Source organism: Oryctolagus cuniculus, chromosome 6 (genome assembly GCF_051225735.1).
Source record: "Oryctolagus cuniculus isolate XC-2025 breed Fujian yellow rabbit chromosome 6, ASM5122573v1, whole genome shotgun sequence".
Lineage (NCBI taxonomy): Eukaryota > Metazoa > Chordata > Mammalia > Lagomorpha > Leporidae > Oryctolagus > Oryctolagus cuniculus.
This window is the reverse complement of record NC_142872.1, coordinates 133,060,159-133,076,699: the sequence shown is the minus strand read 5'-3', so window position 1 is coordinate 133,076,699 and position 16,541 is coordinate 133,060,159.

Sequence of the window (16,541 nt, the reverse complement as noted above, 5' to 3'; positions counted from 1 at the left end):
TAAAAATAACAAATAATAAAAAGAGACAAAAGGAAAAAAGTCCTACAGAAGACTATTTGCAAAGATGACTGCTAACCTTCCCATTTACATTGTCCAAATCCTTTGCAATATGCCTTGGCAGCTCATCCCATGAAGAGGTAGATTCTGTGTCCCCACTCCTTGAATGGCAGCCTGGGGACTTAACTGTTGCCAGAAGAACACAGCAGAGGTGACTTGTTGGCCCTGACCCCTTGTCTCAGGAACAACATGGTACCTCTGTGGTGAGAAAAAACCCAGGGTAGCCTAAAGGTGATTTAGAGAAAACCTGGAGCCATGCCCTGTTGACCAGCTGAGACTACCCCAGATCAGCATGCTGACTGTGCCAGATGAGTCCAGATACATGAATCATCTCAGCTGAGGTCAACTGAGTGGGTTCAGAAGTCAGCTAATGTGCACAATCCTGGGAAACAGCAAGGGAAGGTTCTCTGAAGCCATTACATTCTTGTCACTTCAATTACCCCACGTCTACATCCTGTCCTGTGAGTTATATGCATTTCAAGGTTTCTAAAGCCCTGGCATTCCTTTCTAGAGTGGGTTCTATTTCTTCACCTCAGAGAGGAGAGCAATCCTCAACCAGTCTTCTAGGATTTATCAAAATATCAGCCACTTCATGACCCCCTTCTACGATCTGTATTGTCACTGTCTATACTCACACACTCTTAGACCTTTTAACAGATTTCGCTTGAGTTTCATCTTATTAGTGATAATGTTTTGTTTTAATTCCCCATTGTACCTAGTAGAACCTTGTTACTTGTTTAGTGAAATTGAGTTGCTATGAATATCTAAGAAATCCCTGCTATCCATATAAAACCCCACTCTCAGATTTGATCACCATCTTATTTATTTTCAGATAATAAGCTTAGCCCATTCTCCTCTAGTAAAGTGTTTTTAAATTGATAATTTTAAAAACAAATTGTATAAAATGAGAAAAACCTATGTCGCTTTTAATTTAAAAGCTATGGAAAGCAGCCATGCATTGCTTAGTGATGGAGATGTGTGAGAATTGTGTTAGGAAATTTCATCCATGTACAAACATCAGAGAGTGGACTTCTGTGAGCTAACAAGGTACTGTGTCACTAGTGGTCCATCACTGATGAAATGTCATTACACAGTGCATGACTGTGTCATTACACAATGCATTTGAAATGGACTTCAAATGGTACTTGCTCCTTTTAACACATTTACTATTGTTATTATTTTTACATTAGTTCATGATTTATAACATACACACATTTAGGCAACATTAGGACTGAAACTTCAACTGAAGTCTTCAATCTACTTACTTTTTTGTTTAGCAAAAGTAGCTTCTTCTAATTCAAGGTCAGTATTTTCTCACATATCTCTGATCAGTTCTTTCAATTAGTTATATATTGGTCATTGAAGGTATACTAGTGAACATAATAAAGGAATTCCTAGGAAAAACTTACATTAAACAAATCATTACTTCTTTCAAGAAAGTAAGCTACAGACACTTCCACAGTAAGAAATACATGGCAGATAATGGGTCAGATGTTATAACTTCAGACCCAGCACAAACAGCCTCAAACTATGCTATATTAGTGCTTATCACAATTTTAATGAATGTTTTATTTTGCTTTGGTGGAGAGGAGACTAACTCCTGATATTTTTTACAGGCAACTTCCTATTCTGTCCACACATAAGACTAGTCTGCCTCCTGTCCGTCACTCGTTCTATCTTGTTGGCTCTCAAGACGAGTCTCTATGCATGTTGCATGAGTGGAAGCTGGGAGTAGACCAATACCAGGCAGTTCTACCACTGAATTTCCGTGGTTACCTTACCTAAGTTCCTCTTACATGAATCAAATTCTTTAAAAAAAAATGTGGGATCTGAGCCTTAATCAGGAGCCTCTGTCTGCTGATGATGTGAGAAAAAGCTGTTTCTTCGAAGACGCCTGTTTCTTGGTTATTACTTTTTCTTGGGACTTCTCCTAGAATGTAAGTTATGGCAAATGGAAAATACATGAATGGTGTTCATAAAAACAGTAATATGAAGTTTTCTGGAAAAAAATAAGAAAGTACTAATATATTGGTAAAGCAACTCAACTGTTTTAAAAACTCATTTCTTAGTAGTCCTTTTATTCATAACATCTAGCATGGTTCCTGGTATCCATTAAGGGTTTAGAAAATGCTGAATAAATGTGTGAATCAAAGATGTGTCCAATGCGTTGAGAGAAAAATGTAGGAGAGTAAGATGGGAGACAAGATATAGAAAAGTCACAAGGCTATTTTTCCAGTGACTCTCAGCCACAGAAGTTGCTAAATTCTTCTGCATCTCTTGCCAAACCTGCCCAATAAACTTCAAGATTATCTTTGAAGTTGTTTTAAAACTGTTTTATTTTATCTTGAGATTTGATTATTGCTTATAGTCCTTGTCTATACTCCTGTGGAATAGTAGTCTTTCTATTTTCTGTTGTTGAATTCTTTATTTAGTGGAGGATTAAGCCTGTGGCTATAAAGTAAAGTGAAAGTATGTTTTATAAAAATTAACAGGACAAAAGAAAAGAAAGGAAGGAGGAGGAAGGGTGTAATGTATGCTATGTGCTAAAAACTGTATATATTAAATACAGGAAATCCGTATTTAATATATTTATTTAATCTTTATAGAACTAAATTCTAAAAATAAAACAAATATGGGGTCTCTCAAGTACATGAGTCACTCTCACTCATGTGGGAAATTGGGATGGAGTCTCTGGCTCCTGACTTTGGCCTTGCCCAGCCCTTGATGTTGCAAGCATTTGCAGGAGGGAACTGGAAGATGGAATAGTGTTCTCTCCCTCTCTCATTTCTCTGCCTTTCAGATAAATACGTAAGCTCAAGAAATTTATGAATCTTCTTCCTAGATGTATTGTAAGGAACCAGAATCATCTTTAAAAAGTGCTAAGACTTTGTCAGTTAAAAATAGGTTTAAAATATTATAAGCAGGTAATATTCCATTGTGTGAACTTTAACACAATTTGTAAATATCAAGCAATCATATAAAATATTAGAGAAGAAAATATTAACTTGAGTATTTCATTTTTGTAAAAAAAGATTCATTTATTTAAGAATCAGAATCAGGGGTTCAGGGGGAGAGAGAGAGCTCAATCTTACATCCATTGGTTTATTCCATAAATAGCTGCAATGGCAAGGACTGAGCCAGGCTGAAGCCAAGAGCCAGGAGTTCTTGGGCCATCTTCCACTTGGGCCATCTTCCACTGCTTTTCCCAGGCCATTAGCAGGGAGCTGAATCAAAAGTGGAGCAGCTAGGACACAAACCTGTGCCCATATGGGATGCTAATGTCACAGATGGTGGTTTTACATGCTATACCACAATGCCAGGCCCTAAACTGTGTATTTCCATTAGCAGAAAAGTATAGCTATGATATTCATAATGAGTTGATAGATTATAGTTGCATAATCTCTCTCCCTCAAAAAAAATATCATTATGTAGACTTAATGGCAGAATGTGAGGTACATTTAACAAACATACTCAGCAGCTACTAGCCCCTCAGATAAAGCATTTGGGAGATACTGGGAATACAGACTATTAAGTTATATGGAAATACAATTAATGATAAGCAAGCAAGTAGAAATAAATGGGCATCACAAAAAAAATCAATAACATTACTCTAAATATGTTTAAGCTATTGTACTGACACTGAAGTACACATTATACCATCATGTATAGTAATCAGTACAAAGGAAAAATAATCTGGTTTGCAATATAAATTTAATGTATATGGGGCCAGCGTTGTGGCATAGCAGGTGAAGCGTCCACCAGTGATGCTGATGTCCCACATCAGCACCTGTTCATGACTTGGCTGCTCCACTTCCCGCCCAGCTCCCTGCTAATGCAGTGAAAGATGGCACAAGTGTTTGGACACTTGACACCCACGTGAGAGATCCAGAAGAAGTTCCTAGTTCCTGGCTGAGGCCTGGCCCATTGTGGCCAAATGAGGAATGAAACAGAGGATGTAAGGTCTCTTTTTGTGTCTCTGCCTCTTTCTGTAACTGCCTTTCAAATAAATAAATCTTTAAAAATAATTTAATTAATGTATATATCTTTTTAAATTAATAGAAACATGCAAGCACCACCCACTTTGCACGACAAATTTCCAGAGAGGATGGAACCTAAGCTTTATTTTGAAAGTTTTTGGGGAGGCCGGCGCCGTGGCTCAATAGGCTAATCCTCCGCCTGCGGCGCTGGCTCACCAAGTTCTAGTCCCGGTCGGGGCGCCAGATTCTGTCCCGGTTGCCCCTCTTCCTGTCCAGCTCTCTGCTGTGGCCGGGAGTGGAGTGCAGTGGAGGATGGCCCAAGTGCTTGGGCCCTGCACCCGTATGGGAAACCTGGCTCCTGGCTTCAGATCAGCGCGGTGCGTCGGCTGCAGCGCGCCTGCCGCGGCAGCCATTGGAGGGTGAACCAATGGCAAAGGAAGACCTTTCTCTCTGTCTCTCTCTCTCTTACTGTCCACTCTGCCTGTCAAAAAAAAATAAAAAAAGAAAGTTTTGGGGGAGTTTACATAAAGACCAAGGTGGAATTGAAGAAAGATAGAATATCAGTTTGGATGGATATTGAATTTATTTGAACAAGGGCACTCTAGGAGATAAAGTTGGAGGAGATGGGGACAATATAATGAGCGACTTAAGTGTTCTTGGGCTCCATGTCCACTCTGCCTGTCAAAAATAAAAACGAAGAAAACAAAAAAAAACATTATAAAAAAAGGAAATTATGAGGGATTTTCCATTTAGTGAACTTAGAAGATGCCTTGGAAGGGGGCAAGCATTGGAAAGTTTGGACCAGCGAGGTTGAGGACCTCATCTGCAAACTGGTCAGGACAAGGACCTCATCTACATAGCAATAACAGTAGGAATGGGCTTGAGCAGCTGGTTTTCAAGACATTAAGGAAAAATAATTTGAAGAACTTACTGTTAGATAGGAGATGGGGAAGGAATCCAGGTCTAGAATTCATATTAGAATTTTTCTTGGCTAATTGAATGAAAGTGTTATAAGCGATCTAAAATAGAGCACACAGGATTTGGGGGTTAGATACAGAAGTAGGTTGTACATGATGAGTTTGAGATGCTCGTAGTTGAGGTTTGACAGTTGGTATATAAACTTGAGCTCAAATAGAATTAAGGAATGGATTTGAGACTCTCTAGGCTCAGACTTAAACTACTAGATGAGATTATTTCTACAAAGAACATACAGTGAAATAGATACCAATGAAAAACTGATGGAATATGAAAATGTTAAGGAGCAGGTAAACAAAGAGGATGGGGAAAAAGGTGACAAATTATATCCTGACGGACAGAAGCAACATTAGGCAGGACTGGAGACATTGAGGCCGAGCAGGCAGGTTCATCAAGAACCAGGAACGTCTGCTTTGCCACAGAGGGCTGGGAGCACCAGGATTGCAAAGTGTCTGCTGCGTTTGGTGTGGAAGAGGCTATTGGCCATTTTTGAAAACAGTATTAGAAATGTAGGGGTTTGACTATCAAAGGCAAGAAAGTCATGGGTACATGGGGGTGGTAAGGACATGTAGAGAGTTTGGGTTGAGACCTTTGATATTTACAACGTTTTCTAGGTTAGCAGAATAGGCTGGGGACTTGTTAGAAATGCAGAAATTTTGGTTCCACCCCAGATGACTGAGTTCATTTTAGATCCTCAAGTGACTCTTTTGAGCATTAAAATTTGAGAAGATGGGGCCGGCGCCGTGGCTCACTTGGTTAATCCTCGGCCTGCCGCGCCAGCATCCCATATGGGCGCCGGGTTCTAGTCCTGATTGCTCCTCTTCCAGTCCAGCTCTCTGCTGTGGCCCAGGAAGGCAGTGGAGGATGGCCCAAGTGCTTGGGCGCCTGCACCCTCATGGGAAGGAGGAAGCACATGGTTCCTGGCTTCAGATCATCATAGTGCCAGCTGTAGCGGCCATTTGGGGGGTGAACCAATGGAAGGAAGACCTTTCTCTCTGCATCTCTCTCTCTCACTGTCTGTACCTCTACCTGGTAAATAAATTAAAAAAACTAAATACATTATCCCTCTTAGTAGTTTTTTTATCTGTTCTACTTAATATGACTGGTTTAGATCTGTAATTGATGCACAGTTATTCTTAAGTGTTGAAAATTAACTGAAATGTGATCCCTGTTGAACATGGTGGTGGGAATGGGAGAGGGAAGAGATGTATAATTTGGGACATGCTCAGGCTGACTTGCCCCAAGTGGTGGAGTTGGAAGCATACCAGGGGATTCCAATTCAATCCCATCGAGGTGGCATGTACCAATGCCATCTCACAGTTCCAGGTGATCAGTTTCAGTTCACAGTTGGTCATGGTGAAGGGACTGGGAGTCAAAGGGAGCACATAGACAAGTCTAGTACCTGCTAAAGCTAACTGATGGAGTTAATAAAGGGGAGAGTGATCCAACATGGGAAGTGAGATACTCAGCAGACTCATAGAATGGCAGATGTCCTAAATAGCACTCTGGCCTCAGAATCAGCCCTAAAGGCATTCGGAGCTGGCTGAAAAGCTCATGAGAGTATTTCAGGCATGGAAAGCCAAGACACTCTGGCAAAAGATCTCTGCGAGTGAGATCCCAGTGGAAAGAACAGGTCATCAAAGAAGGAGGTACCTTTCTCTGAAGGGAGGAGAGAACCTCCACTTTGACTATGACCTTGTCTAAACAAGATAAGAGTTGGAGAACTCAGAGGGCTTCCATAGCCTTGGAAACTCATGACTGGAGCATAGGGAGATTACTGATGCCATAGACAGGAGTGTCAATTGGTAAAGTCAACAACAGGAGTCACTGTGCACTTACTCCTCATGTAGGATCTCTATCCTTAATGTGCTGTACATTGAGATTTAATGCTATAACGAGTACTCAAACAATATATTTCACTTTGTGTTTCTATGGGGGTGCAAACTGTTGAAATCCTTACTTAATGCATACTAAACTGATCCTCTGTAAAAAAAAAAAAAAAAGAAAAGAAATTATCAATTCCCAACTTGACTCTCACTGGGATTAAACATGACAATAGGTCTGCTCTGATTTCATCATCATTTAAAAAAAATCATCTATTATTTTTCACTTTATGTTTCTGTGTGGGAGCAAACTGTTGAAATCCATACTTAATGTATACTAAGCTGATCTTCTGTATATTAAGATAATCGAAAATGAATCTTGATGCGAATGGAAGGGGAGAGGGAGGGGGAAAGGGGAGGGTTGTGGGTGGGAGGGACGGTATGGGGGGGAAGCCATTGTAATCCATAAGTCGTACTTTGGAAAATTATATGCATTAAATAAAAGTTTAAAAAAAATTTTGAAAAGTTATGTTTTATATTATACTTTCAAGAAGACAGTTGAGAAGGGAATGAAGTACACAGGGAACTAGAGGGCCAGGGACAAGGTTGACACTGACTTATAGGATGAGCAGGACTTGGATGTATTTTCAGGCTAAGGAAAGGGAATATTTAGAAGAGGTGAGGCAAAAGGAAAAATAGAAAGGTCTTTGTTGGAGCAAAGTAATACAGAAACAGGAGGCTAGTTTGAATAGAAGAAATATCTCTTCCTTTAGGAAACAATGTGTGAATACAATCTGACAGAGAGAAGAGCCATCTGATATTTATAGAATAAATGGAAAGGAATCTTATGAGGGTGTGAGCAATTCATTTAAATTGTGTTTTAAAATAGGTATAGAGGAAGTAGCATTATGGCATAAAGAATTAACTACTGCCTACAGTGCTGGCACCCCATATTGGAGTGCCAGAAGGAATATCAGGCCCCTGTCTTTAGCCTGGCCCAACATTGACCACTGCATTTACTTCATAAGTGAATTAGCAGATAGAAGATCTCTTACTCTCTCTCTCTTTCCTTACCCCTCTCTGTTATTCCACCTTTCAAATAAATAAATTTTTTAAAAATGAAAATAGGTATGGAATACCTATGTAAGATAATGCATGAAATAAATGGAGCTATGACTTTACCAGGAATTATTAATTCAATAAGAACTATTAAATTTTGATTGATATTGGAAATCATGATGTGAACAAATTAATCCATTTTTCCCCAGTGATTTTTATGTGCAGAAACAATGAAATGAATAGCACTACTTAGCCTGAAAGCTTGACTTCATTAATCTTAGGTCACTTTACAACACCTAGTGACTAATTCAGCCTACCATAGTAGGGTCTGCGAATGGAAACCTCAGAAAAATAATGCCTCCTATCGTAAGTCCACCTGAACTCAAAACAGGCTTACCTTGGAGGTCTGGTGGGTTTGGTTTCAGATCACTACAATGAACTGAATATCATAATAGAGTAACATATTTTTTTGGCTTCCCAATGTATAGAAAAATATGCACATACTAAACTGGGGTGTATGAGGTGTGCAATAACATTATGTCTAAAAAGCACTGTACATACTTTGATTAAAACTAACTTATTGCTAAAAATGCTAACAATCATCTGAGCCCTCAATGAGGTGAACAGTCTTGCCTCAATGTCGATGGCTGCTCATTGTGGCAATTTTGCTGCATTAACTGACTTTTCCTTTCACAAAAGATTGCACTATAGCATGCATGCTATGCTGTTTGATAGCATTTTGCACACAATGGAGCTTCTTTCAAAATTGGAGTCGACTCAAATCCTGCCACTGTTTCAGCAACTAAATGTATGTAATATTCTAATTACTTAATGGACCAGTTCAACAGTGCTCATAGTGTCTCCATCAGGAGTAGACTCTAGCTCAAAGAAGCCATTTGTTTTGCTCATCCATATGCAGCAACTCCTCATCCATGAAAGATTTTAGCAGTTCAGGCACATCTTCATGCTCCGCTTTCAGTTTTAGTTCTCCTGCCATTTCCATGACATCTGAAACAGCTTCCTCCACTGGGTCCCTTCAGGTCATCCATGAGGGCTGAATTAGTTTCTTCCAAATTTATTAACACTGACATTTTGAAGACCTCCCATGAATCACAAACATTCTTCATAACATCAGAATGGTGAACCCTGGGGCTGGCTCACTTGGTTAATCCTCGCCTGCGGCGCTGGCATCCCATATGGGTGCTGGGTTCTAGTCCCAATTGTTCCTCTTCCAGTCCAGCTCTCTGCTGTGGCCCTGGAAGGCAGTGGAGGGTGGCCCAGGTGCTTGGGCTCCTGCACCTGCATGGGAGACCAGGAGAAGCACCTGGCTCCTGGCTTCGGATCAGCATAGCGCGCCATTTGTGGGGTGAACCAAGGAAGGGAAGACCTTTCCCTCTATCTCTCTCTCTCACTGTCTAACTCTACCTGTCAAAATAAAAAAAAAAAATGGTGAATCTTTTCGAGAAGGATTTCTAATTTTTTTTAAAGATTTATTTATTTATTTGAGAGTTAGGCTTGCAGACAGTGAAAGGGAGAGACAGGGAGAAGGGTCTTTCATCTGCTGGTTCACTTGCCAATTGGCCGCAATAGCCGGAGCTGCCCAATCTGAGGCCAGGAGCCAGGAGCTTCCTCCAGGTCTCCCACATGGGTGTAGAGGCCCAAGGACTTGAGGCATATTCTACTGCTTTCCCAGGTCACTAGTAGAAAGCTAGATCAGAAGAGGAGCAGCCAGGACTCGAACTGGTGCCCATATGGAATGCCGGCACCACAGGTGGCAGCTTTACCCGCTATGCCACAGTGCCGGCTTCTAGAAGGTTTTCTATTTGCTCATGTCCATCAAAGGATTCACTATATACAACAGCTATGGCTTCATGAATTTTCCTTATGTTCTAGCATTTGAAAGTCAAAATTATTCCTTGACCCATGGGCTGCAGAGTTGATTCTGTGTTCACAGGTATGAAAACAACACTGGTTTCATTGTACATCTCCATCAGAACTTGTGGGTAACCAGGTGCATTGCCAATGAGCAGTAATATTTTTAAAGGAATCTTGATTTCTGAGCAGTAATTCTCAACAGTGGACTTAAAATATTCAGCAAACCCTGCAGATGTGCTGTCATCCTGGATTTGTTGTTCCATTTATACAGCACAAGCGAAATAGAATTAATATAATTATTATGGGCCTAGGATTTTCAGAATGGTATGGTAAATGTGCAGTGGCTTCAACTTAAAGCCACCTACTGCATTAGCCAGTAACAAGAGAGTCAATCTATCTTTGGAAGCTTTGAAGGCAGACATTGACTTCTCCTCCCAAGCTATGAAAGTCCTAGATGGCATCTTATCTCAGTATAGAGCTGTTTCATCTGTTGATAATCTGTGGCTTAGGATAGCAACCTTTGTCAATTTTCTTAGCTAGATCTTCTGTAAATCCTGCTACAGCATCCACACCAGCACCTGCTGCTTCATCTTGCACTTTTACATATAATTACATACAGCTCCCTTTGTTAAACTTCATAAATCATCTTATAGCTTTAAACTTTCCTCCTACAGCATCCTCATCGCTTTCAGCCTTCATAGAATTGAAGAGATTCAGGGGTTTCTCTTGCTTTCACTTCAGTTTAAGGGAATGTGCTGGATCATTTGATCTATGCCTAAACCATTAAAACTTTTTCCATTAGCAGTGAGGCTTGTTTGTTTACTTATCATTTGTGTGTTCACTGAATTAGCACTTTTTGCTTCCTTCAAGAATGGTCCCTTTGCATTCCCAACGTGGCTATCCATGGAGTGCAAAAGACCTAGTTTATGGGCTCTCTCAGCTTTAAATTGGCTTCCTGGCTAATCTTAGTCATGTCTGATTTTTAATTTAAATTGGGAGATGTGTGACTCTTCCTTTCTCTTGAACACTTAGAGGTCATTGCAGGATTATTACTTTGTCTTATTTTAATACTGTTGTGCCTCAGAGAACAGGGGAGGAAGTGGAAGAGATAGAGTGAGAAAGAGAGAGAGCGAGAGAGAGAGAGAGATAGATGGGAAAGACTGGTTGATGCAATACTCAGAACACAAACATTTATGGATTAAGTTTGTCATCATATATGAACATGATTTGTGTCGCTCCCCCTCTTCGTGGAGGAGCAACACAGGACCCTGCGCTGTTCTTTCTGTCTGCTCGGCCCTCCCCGGGTTTGCTGCTGGTTCTTCCCGGGTTGGCTACTATCCCTTCCACCTCCGTGGAAGGGCAGTTCCCCCTGGCCACATTCCCCACTTCCGCAGGGGAGCGGCACACCGCCGGCCGGCTTTCTCGGGGGGGCTGCACGGGTGTTCCTTCAGCTAGATGTTCCCCTTAGATGTTCCCGGTGCATGCCGTCTCTCTCCTCCTTTATAGTCCTCCTCTGCCAATCCCAACTCGGCTGCCTACACGCTGAGTACGCTGCTCTCCTCCAATCAGGAGCAAGTCCTACAGTTTATTAGTTGAACTGGAGGCAGCTGTGCGGAAGCTGTTTACTTCTCTCCCAGCGCCATATTGTGGGAGAGCAGATGCACAGAATAAGTCTTAATTCCAGTAACTCAGTCCAGTCCGGATTGCTCCCCACAGATTTGTGACTTACCAAAGCAATTACAATAGTAACATCAAAGAACACTGATCACAGTTCAATGTAACAGATATTATAATAATAATGAAACAGTTTTCAATATTGTGAGAATTAACAAAATGTGATGCAGAAACACCAAGCAAACATATGCTGTTGGAAAAATGGCACCAATAGACTAGCCTGATGTGGGGTTACCCCAGACTTTTAGTCTGTAAGAAACACCTTGTTTACAAAGTGCAATAAATGGGAGCATAATAACACGATATGCCCATGTTCACCATTCTTCTATGCTGGCTCCTACTACAGTTACTTATACTTACAAGATTTTCACAGTTTACCTTTTGTTCCCCTCACCTATGAATACCTTTGTTCACTCTCTCTGAATGACCAGCTCTTAGGATTAAGGATCACATTTAATTAGTTTTTGTGTCCCTAGGCCAGTCTCAAATCCTGATGAAGTGTCACATGACTTGCTAATGCCTTTCTGGCCCAGAGCATAACTCTTAGGGTTCTTGATCAGTTTTGCATTTTCTCCTTGTGTTTTTGGGTCTACACACTATCTTGACAATCTTACATGATAAATCAAGGTTAGTTGCTTGGACATACAACACATGAATAAATACAGCAGTAACTCTAAATGGTTTACCAAGTCATTTTTTTTCCTGTAGTTTACATTTCAAGAAAAATTCTTTCTGTTCCCAACAAAAAAATCTATAAAGATAAATATTTTCCCAAACTTCAAAGAGTTCATGTAAAAAGAACATCAGATTATTTATGTGCTAATGAGAATCATGTGGGTTACATTTCCTTAAAAATAAAGCTATTTTTTAAATGTGAGGAGAAGGAACTAGAAATAATTACTGGATCCTAGTGTAGCAAAACCATGTGGTATTTGAGATGCTTGTGTCTGAACCAATGAGTGACATAGTGAGTCTAGTATTCAGAGAGCAGCATCCGTGATCTGCGCACTCAGACCCCAGAGGGGGAGGCCCAAGAGTAGGATGACTGTGTTTCTTGAAGTGGCAGAGAAGGAAAGGGGAGGCGTGAGACTGTCCATTGTTTTAAAAAGGTAAAAGCCTCCCGCACAGGCTCTTCTGATTATTTGGTTCTAATATTACTGCTTTTGCTGGGCGACAAGTAAAGGGTGGGGTGTGCCATTTTAAGACAGATTCTGGGGGGGCCAGCGCTGTGGCTCACTTGGTTAATCCTCTGCCTGAGGCGCTGGCATCCCATATGGGCACCTGGTTCTAGTCTCGGTTGCTCCTCTTCTAGTCCAGCTCTCTGCTGTGGCCCAGGAGGGCAGTGGAGGATGGCCCAAGTGCTTGGGCCCTGCACCTGCATGGGAGACCAGGAGGAAGCACCTGGCTCCTGGCTTCGGATTGGCGTAGCTCTGGCTGCAGTGGCCATTGGAGGGGTGAACCAATGGAAGGAATACCTTTCTCTCTGTCTCTCTCTCTCTCTCACTATCTAACTCTGTCAAAAAAAAAAAAAAAAAAAAAAAAAAAAAAAAAAAAGAGGGATACTGGTCCTTAGGAAGAGATCGGTACATTTTGTTGACTGTCTCTGGGCAGATGGCTCAAGACTCTACGAAGTCTGTAAGCAGACACCATTGTTCCTGTCAGCATTTACCTGTACATGGGAAAGATTAATTATTGGGCAGATCTGCAGTTCTCTGTCAATAGCTCTTTGTTTCTTGGCCAGGAGTACATGCTCAAGTTCTACACAGGGTGAACTAGACCTGCTGGATAGTTAATGTTCAGTAAGTAATCTTCAAAGCAAAAACAGATGATAGATATCTACAGATAAATGCCTCACCTCTTTTCTCCTTGGTTGAGGTAACTGGGGTGTATTCTAAATGGTGTCCCCAGTCACCCCCAGGAATGAGTTCCAGTTGCTTACTTTGGTAATTATCTTGGTAGTACACCATTTGTTGTCTTCTCTCTTTTTTTTTATGTTTTTGACAGGCAGAGTGGACAGTGAGAGAGAGAGACAGAGAGAAAGGTCTTCCCTTTTCTGATGGTTCACCCCTCAATGGCCGCTGCGGCCGTTGTGCTGAGGCCTGCACACTGTGCTGATCCAAAGCCAGGAGCCAGGTGCTTCTCCTGGTCTCCCATGCAGGTGCAGGGCCCAAATACTTGGGCCATCCTCCACTGCACTCCCGGACCACAGCAGAGAGCTGGACTGGAAGAGGAGCAACCAGGACAGAACCTGGCGCCCGACCGGGACTAGAACTCCGGGTGCCGGCACCACAGGAGGAGGATTAGCCTAGTGAGCTGCGGCGCTGGCCCTTGTTATCTTCTCTTATGTGTCTTATTTCCTTTATTTTTCTTAAATTGTTTTAAAGATTTATTTGTATTTATTTGAAAGGTGAAGTTGGGGAAGGAAGAGAGAGAGAGAAATAAAGAGAGGGAGAACGAGAATTCTTCCATCTATCCTCTAAGTGGCTGGAAGTGACAGTGGCCAAGTCAAGCCAAAGTTGGGAGCCACTAGCTTCCTCTGGGTCTCTCATGTGTATGCTTTCCCAGGCCACTAGCAGGGAGCTAGATCAGAAACAGCGTAGTGGGGACTCGAACTGTTACCCATATGGGATGCGAGCATGGCAGATGGCAGCTTCACCTGCTATGCCACAATGCCAGTCCCGTGTGTCCTATTTCCAATGCATTAACAGCATTTCCTGGAATCACTTCTGAAATAAACTACTTGAACCTAAATCTTTTCTCCAGCTCTACTTCTGGAAGATAACAAACCAAAAGAAGTCTACACATATCAAGGTGTATTCTTGACTATTGAGAACTAGAGCAATGCCTATGATATGATACAGATAACAATAACCTCAGAACTTACCCTATGAGGATGCATGGAGCCAGCAGTCTCTCAAAGCATTTATGTAAATATCATTTGAGATTCTTATTTTATTTGCTATTGTTTAGTATTATTCATCCCTTTATGAAGTTTTGTTAAATGTACCACTCTAGACTCAAATACAAGAGTCTGTCACAAAGTTTGTAGAACACTGGAAAGAGTAAGTTTGTGGGCAAAAACTTTAGACATCTATTCATACTTCTTTTATAATATACATTTTCCAGGAACCTTTTAGAGACCTCTCACAGGCATGCATTTCATTTTTTGCACCATAGTAAACTTATCTTTTATTTCCATATTCTATAACCTTTTTGAGATACCTCCATAAACTACGAATCATTGAAAGAAGGATTTGTGCTTATCCTGTGCTAGAGTAAAAGAGGAAACAATCATTCTCCCTGGAACAATTTTGAGGATGGCTTTGGGGAAATTCTCCAAGGGGAATGATTCTGAGGTGATATGAACTTGAACAGTCATATTGCTCTTCCTTCTTAGAGGAAACCACAACTACAACCTCAATTATTTAAGTATTAACAGATCCATTTTTTTCAAGTATCCCCTCACAATTTGAATGTACTCTATATGTATTGGTTGTATGGATTCAGACCCATGCTGGTAGGCTACTTGCACACCATTCCTCTGCTTTCCCACTTTTCCATGACTTTCCCTGCCCCATTTCTGGTACCCTGATCTATGTCTGTTGCTCCAAACTCATTCTTTCCTGACAATATAGATGCACAACATATCTAGTGGCATAGACATATATCTCGGACTTTCGCACTCTTAAAAATGATTAAAGGCAAGCTAAAGCTTTTTTTCAGCATGACCATTTCAATAGGAAATATTTCATTGGCTTAAAATATTTCAGGACATTTTACTGTTTTCCAACATAAAATTTTTACTTACTCCAAGAAATATTTTGTCAAAATATTTACTTCTAACTGTCATGTGCTTTTGTAGTAATGTACTAAGATTTTTGCTGATTGCCTCACAAAGCTACAATATCATGGTGTTAACAGCTGCACTCTCATCTGGAGCCCAGGGTCCTCTTCCAAGCCCATTGCTGGCAGAATTGAGTTCTTAGAGCTGTAGAACTGTAATTTGATTTTCTTGCCAGAGGTCAAATGAAGTCCATACTCATCTCTTGGCCACTGTCAGGACAGATTATCTGAATGGATTTGACCTAATCACATGACCCTTTATCTCATTCAAGAGGTTAGAGACAGGGGTGAAATTCATCACAGTCACCATCTCAGGGATTATCCAGGGCAAATAAAGTAGTCTTTGGGAAACTCTAAGAACTCTTTAAGAACCTCCCTTGCTCACTCTTTGAGTTTCCCTCCAGGCCTGGGTTCCCCCTAACAGGTGCAACACCCACAGCAACTCAACAAGCTCAAGACTGCCCAAGACAACTTCTTTTGCAAGGAGGCCCCTAAGATATCATCAAAATAAATTTTACTGACATTAATAAAAGTAAAATAAGGAGCAATACCTTAAAGGCCCTACCCTCCCAAGCCCAGGGTTCACAATAGTTCTTTCAATGGCTTATCTGAGTAACAGGTGTGTTCCAAGGCACACCCTGTTGGATAACTCTCCAGGAAATATAACATGATTGTGACAGCCTTGGGTTCTTGGATATAGCCTCCAGTAAAGAAAAAAAATTCTGAAATTAATCTCTGCTTGTATTTTCGCCAAAACATTCCCCCAAGGTAGGGAAGTAAAGAGCTTGGCTACCTCCTGAATAGGGAAGAGAAAATAAAGGAAGAAACAATATTCATTAATATCTCAAAAATCATTCTGTTATCCACAATTTTCAAAATGGCACAATTATCTTTTCTTTGGAGGAGAGGGTTACTGTGACTGTGTCACTCCCATATAAACAAGTAGACTTCATTCACCTGAGTCAATTCTAAACAAGCTAGGGTTATATTTGGAATCACAAGATCTAATACTACCTGCTGTTCCCAGTTCTGTGGCCCACCTGAGGTTCTTGAGAACTTTTTCAGCAGACAAAGCTCCAGTGATCCATGGGCTTCTCAATAGGCCCTGCCTCCTAAGGTTGCACCACTTTTCAACAACCCCACATGAGGTTCAAGCCTTTGAAAACACATGGACATTTGCGGGAAGCAAACAACTATTCAAATCATTCCACTCCTTAGATGCAAGTAGAGAATCATCTTATCTAGAAGGCTTGGAGCC